We start from the raw sequence: 6585 nt of genomic DNA, 5'->3' as shown, positions 1-6585 counted from the left end.
TCTACATGGTTATTCTGCAGTTCACACTTAAGTGTCTGGCAGAGGGTTCATCGAACCATTTTCATACTACTTCTCTACCATTCCACTCTCGAGTGGCGCGTCGGAAAAAGGAACACCTAAATCTTTCCATTCGAGCTCTGACTTCTCTTATTTTATTATGATGATCATTTCTCCCTACGTAGGTGGGTGTCAACAAAATATTTTCGCATTCGGAAGAGAAAGTTGGTAATTGAAGTTTCCTAAATGGATCTCGTCGCACTGAAAACCGCCTTTGTTTCAGTGAATGCCACCCCATATGCCATATCAGTGACATTCTCACCCCTATAGCGCAGTGGCACGAAACGAGCTGCCCTTCCTTGCACTTTTTCGATGTCCTCCGTCAATCCTGCCTGGTAAGGATCCCATACCACGCAGGAATATTCCAGCAGAGGACGGACAAGTGTAATGTAAGCTGTCTCTTTACTGGGTTTGTCGCATCTTCTAAGTTTTCTGCCAACAAAGCGCAGTCTTGGTTTCGCCTTCCCCATAATATTATCTATGTGGTCTTTCCAATTTAAGTTGCTCGTAATTGTAATTCCTATGTATTTAGTCGAATTGACAGCCTTTAGATTTGTGCGATTTATCGTATACCCAAAATGTATCGGATTTCTTTTAGTACCCATGTAGATGACCTCGCACTTTTCTTTGTTTAGTGCCAATTGCCACTTTTCGCATCATACAGAAATTCTCTATAGATCATTATGTAATTGGAATTGATAGTCTGATGATGTTACTAGAAGGTAAATTACAGCGTCATCTGCAAACATTCTAAGGGGGCTGCTCAGACTATCACCTAGATCATTTATATAAATCAGGAACAGCAGACGGCCTACGACACTACCTTGCGGAACACCAGATATCACTTCTGTTCTATTCCATGATTTACCGTCTATCACTACAAACTGTAATCTCTCAGAGAGGAAATCACGAATCCAGTCATACAACTGAGACGATACTCCATACGCACGCAATTTGATTAATAGTCGCTTGTGAGGAACGGTACCAAAAGCGTTCTGGAAATCTAGGAATATGGAATCGATCTGAGATCCCTTGTCAAAACCACTCATTACTTCATGGAAATAAAGAGCTATCTGTGTTGCACAAGAATGCTATTTTCTGAATCTGTGTTGGTTATGTATCAATAACTAATTTTCTTCAGGGTGATTCATAATGTTCGAGAACATGCTCAAAAAATGATGTGGGTCTGTAATTCAGTGAGTTACCCCTATTTTCTTTCTTGAATATTTGTGTAACCTGTGCTACTTTCCAGTCTTTAGGAACAGACCTTTCGTCAAGCGAGCGGTTTTATATGATTGCTAAGAAAGATGCTATTGTGTCTGCATACTCTGAAAGGAACCTGATTGGTATGCCATCTAGACCAGATGATTTGCCTTTCTTAACTGATATGAGTTGTTTCGAAAGACCTAAGATATCTACTTTTATGTCACTCATACTAACAGCTGTTCTGGTTTCGAATTCTGGAATATTTACTTCGTCTTCTTTCGTGAAGGAATTAGGAAAACTGTATTTAGTAACTCCACTTTAGTGGCATCATCATCGGTAACATTTCCATCGCTATCGCGCAGTGACAGTATTGACTGTCTCACAAACCACCGGCTTGCACAACAACTTGTTGAATCTTTGCAACGCAAAATCGTTACTGTATTGCGTTACAAAGATAGACCAAGGCTGCATTAAGAACACAGACATAACGTTGTAGTTCATCAGAGTATAAAAATGTTTCAAATGGCTCTGAGCACTATGGAACTTAACTTCTGAGGTCATCAGTTCCCTAGAACTTAGAACTACTTAAACCTAACTAACCTAAGAACATCACACACATGCCCGAGGCAGGATTCGAACCTGCGACCGTAGCGGTTTTACGGTTCCAGACTGAAGCGCCTAGAACCGCTCGGCAACACCGGCAGGCGAATATCAGGGTGTTTATTACGTTTTAGTACTTGTGAGTCATGATCACCCATCTGCCAATTTAACGATGGCCGTGGCAACTGGTTATCACCACCTGGCCTCGAAATGAGCTACGCTGCCGCTCAGGCAACCACCAAAATATTCTTCTCTCTCAGAACCGTTACCCATCACTTACTCGCCCCGTTGTTTAATCTTTCTCGTTAACAGTGTATCGCTAGTATTGAATTATAAACGTAATCTACTCCGGATTAGTTCTTTCGCTCATGATTGTCAATTTTTCCACTCTCTGGTACCTTTCTAGCATTAATATTATTATTCAGTCAGTGTCCTTTACTTGTCTGTACTTTCGTTGACTGCAACATGCCTTTTTTCTTTTTTTCTTTTTAGTCCAAATATGACATTGTTTGTAAAACTCCTATGTCATTCTATAATTTTATGTGTGTTATGATCACACAGAACTAGAGTCGTAATGTCCCAACTGTGGGTTCCTTGATTTCTCTCGGGGATGGCTCTTTGGACTACAACATAGGAAATACTATGAATAAAAGCTTCTCGTAACTTGATACACTCCTTCGCCATAGGAGTGCTTGATCATTTACCGCTGTCACTGGTAATTAAAGCATCACTTTCAACATTTACAAAAGTAAATTTTCACCTGAGACTTGAATAACTCTTCAGTCCTACTTGATGATGATGATGATGATGATGATGATGACGATGACGATGATGATGGTGATGATGATACCGCTTCAGCTGAGGTCACGAAATGGGACACAACGTTTTCATGTTGGGCTCTATACTGATCTCCGAGCGAGGTCCGTACTGTGCTGAGACCGTGGGCGTGTCTTTCGTCAGTCTCTCCTATTCGTTGTTGTGGACTCCAGCGAGACATCGCTAATGATTGTGGTATCGAAGCGCGTTGCTGACTTTGTACGATACCACAATGCTTATAGCTAGAAATTCCAACTGTGTTCGATAAGAAAGATGCCAGCAGGAAACGAAATTTTATGTTTCGGTATCTCGATGCCGATAGGAAATTTTCAAGCCAGTTGGTATTTTATTAGGACCTGCTCAACGCCTGAATATATTGTGGGTACTATCTTGTCAGAGCAGAAGGATTGTGTTTTACAATCGGACACCCAGGACGTGATTATCAGTGACATAGGAATATCCTTCAGTCTTTTATCCATACTCCCTTGGGAACTATTGAGACGAAAATTTAAAACAATTCCCATTTATTTTTCACTCTCAGTTGCTCATTTTTTATAACGTGACAGGTTTAGATCACCCGGAATCATCTCGAGATGTAAGTAATTGCGTCAGAAATCTGTCTTGTTTGTGTCAGAACCTCATAATACTATTCAATACTCCACTATTTACATATGAGGTTCTGACACAGAGAAGATACGTTGCTGACACAAATACTTACGTTTAAAACTGATCCTGGGTAATCGAAAAATGTTCTGAAATTAAAAATGTGCAATTGAGTCTGAAGAATAAATGAGAATTGTTTTAAATATCAATACAGTTGCTGATTCTCTCAGGACGAACGTCTCGGATATAATGAATATGCAAATAGGTTGACTTATGCTCATACTTGTGGATTAGTGTATGGAGTTTGCCCAGAATGTAAGGCACCACTTTTTTTTCTCAGCCCATAACAATTCTACGAATGCTAAACCTTACGTATGTATTATTTTAAGTCTCCTGAGTGAGCACGCCAAGTTTCCGTCACTTCCGACAGACAGCGTAGCTGCAGGACAGTTTCAAAATGGCGTCCTTAGGTGATCTACGTTACAAGCAATATGCAATCACTGAATTTCGCACTGTAGGCTGGAGGAGGCAGCGTTATGGTCTGGGGAATGTCTTCTTGGCATTCCATGGGTGATCTGGTCTTTCTGGAAGACACAGTGGATCAACACAAGTATGCATCTATTTTTGGAGACCATGTCGACCCCCCTACATGCTCGAAAAGCATCAGGATGAGTGACCCATATCCCCCTGGCCACTAAACTCATTGGATTTAAACCCACATCTCCGTCGGTATCTTCAAGAACCTCAGTGACTCTCTTGCTGCACATGTCGCATCCATGAGTTTCTCAACAAGTGCAGCAGACCATTTTAATGAAAATTTATTATACTTTAATTTTAGACAATACTTTGTTGTAACAGCCAAGTAACTACCTACTGTGTGAATGATGGATGCATGGAAAGCAGATGTAAGTCTTAAGTCTGTAAATAGTGGAAGTTTAATTTTAAATCTTGTACATAATCTGACTGTTCTTAACTGAGGATCACTGAAATGAATAATTTACTTTAAGTTTTGGCAATACTTGGTTGTAATAGCCAAGAAACTAGCAACTGTCTGAATGATGGATTTAATGAAAGCAGAGGTAAGTATTAACCCTGTAAATATTAGAAGTTTAAATTTTATTCGTGTACATAATTTTACTGTTTTTTGACTAAAGATCATTAAAATTAATAAAACTCAAGTTTTAATAATTACATTTTTGTAATGTGTTTATGTGACATGTTCCACACCCAGGAGGATTCCCTCTTTAATGGGTCTATGGAATGAATAATTAATCTAATCTACCCTAATCTAATCGCAGCGGTCGGCGCTGCAAAAAGGGATTATTGACGATCTTGAATGGTGCTCACATTAACTTTCACTTGATTAATTGAGCGTATGGCACCGATGGCCGAGAGACCTCATCCGGGAAAGTTCGGCCGCCAAGTGCAAGTCTTATTTCAGTCGACGCCACAATGGGCGACTTGCACGCCGGGATGAGGATGAAATGATGATGAGGACAACACAACACCCAGTCCACGAGCAGAGAAAATCTCCAACCCAGCCGGGAATCGAACACGGGCCCACTGCATAGAGGCAAGCACGTTACCATCTATCTAAGCAGGCGTACTACCCTCACTTGGTATCAGGCCTGCAAAAACATATTACAGGTTTGGGAAAATTTTTGGCAACAAATTGATCCCAGCTACTTTATGGCGCTAACATGTAAACGATATGTACAATAATAATAATAAGGATTTATTGAGAGACTCACCAACAATTTTGAAATTACAACGCCACATTAGCTCACTGCGATTAAGTTACGTGTAAGTTGTAAATATGTACTAGCTATTTTTGAAACATGAAGTCCGCAGCTCGTTGTCGTGCGGTAGCGTTCTCGCTTCCCACACCCGGGTTCCCGGGTTTCTATTCCCGGCGGGGTCAGGGATTTTCTCTGCCTCGTCATGACTGGGTGTTCTGTGATGTCCTTACGTTAGTTAGGTTTAAGTAGTTCTAAGTTCTAGGGTACAGTCTGCTTTCGGCTGCCGTGGGGCGAGGACGTCCGCTGCGCCCCGCCGTGCGCGACCGTGAGCGCTTGCTTGTGTTTACCTTCTCGCGGCGCGAGTTGTATTAGTTCCAAGTTCAGTGCGACTATGGCACACACATGGCGCCACGATACGATCAAAATTACTTTCCAACCAGATCACGTGCATCCTCGAGCCTGTGAAATAGAACAGTTCATACGCGACGATCTACGTTTAGATACGGCGACTGTCGTCGGAATACATTTTTCTATAACGGCGAGCGTGGTTTATGTTAAAATGACCAGTGCAGAGGTCTGCGTGACAGTGGTGTCTAAATACTCGAACTCTCTCAGATTCAAACATTCCGACGGGCATATCGGTGCGGTGACGGTGGATCATGCAGGCATGGTCCTAAGGACTGTAAGGGTTTTTGAGCTCCCCTTCGGGGTCCTAGAGGAAGTTGTCTAGGACGCCTTCCGACCATATGGAAATGTTTTCAGGCACGTTGCAGAAAAGTGGCAAACTTTCTCGACGTATAAGGTCTACAACGGTGTGCTCCAATTTGAACTTGAGCTCAAGAAACATGTGCCGTCCTATTTGAACATCGGTGGCTGTCGTGCAATCATCATGTACGACGGTCAACCGCGTACCTGTTCCGGATGTGGGCAGGAAGGCCATGTACGATCGAGCTGCTTACAACGTCGAATTACGCAGATACCAGTGGGAGACTCCGTTTCCCCGACGGGGACGACAATCCTGCCCCTCACGTACGCTCAGACGACGATGCGCACCATAGTTGAGGACGAAACGGGCGATCAGACACACCCATCGACGTCAGAAGCACCAAGGGAGGAAGAGGAAGGACCCCCGGTGTCAACCCATAAGTCGTCCCCTCCACAGCAACAACAGCAGCAAAAGTCCCACGGATTCCAGACGCAACGTAACATTCAGAACGCGATGGACGTGGACGCGAACGTTGTCCCGACCGCGGCTTTCCTAGCGGAAGGTGATACGACGCTGGATTGCCTCCCACATTCGGATACGGATGTCCACGTTCGAAAGCAACGTTCGCCGCGACGACGGAAGCGACGTCGGCGCACTCCTTCTGACGATTGCCTCCTACACACGGCCGGTCAGGAAGGTGACATCTCATCAGACGGCATGGATGCTGCGCCTGCTGAGGATCTAAGTGGTATAGACGGTTCACTTGCCCATAGTACGATTGCAAAGTTACTTCTTGCACCACAGATGCAGCAGGTCGCGTCGATGGATGGCGCTCCGTCTACCTCTACCAAAGACGAC

The sequence above is a fragment of the Schistocerca gregaria genome, chromosome 2 (genome assembly GCF_023897955.1).
Source record: "Schistocerca gregaria isolate iqSchGreg1 chromosome 2, iqSchGreg1.2, whole genome shotgun sequence".
Classification (NCBI taxonomy): Eukaryota; Metazoa; Arthropoda; class Insecta; order Orthoptera; family Acrididae; genus Schistocerca; species Schistocerca gregaria.
The sequence above is the reverse complement of the archived record's forward strand: the minus strand, read 5'-3'. Positions refer to the sequence as shown.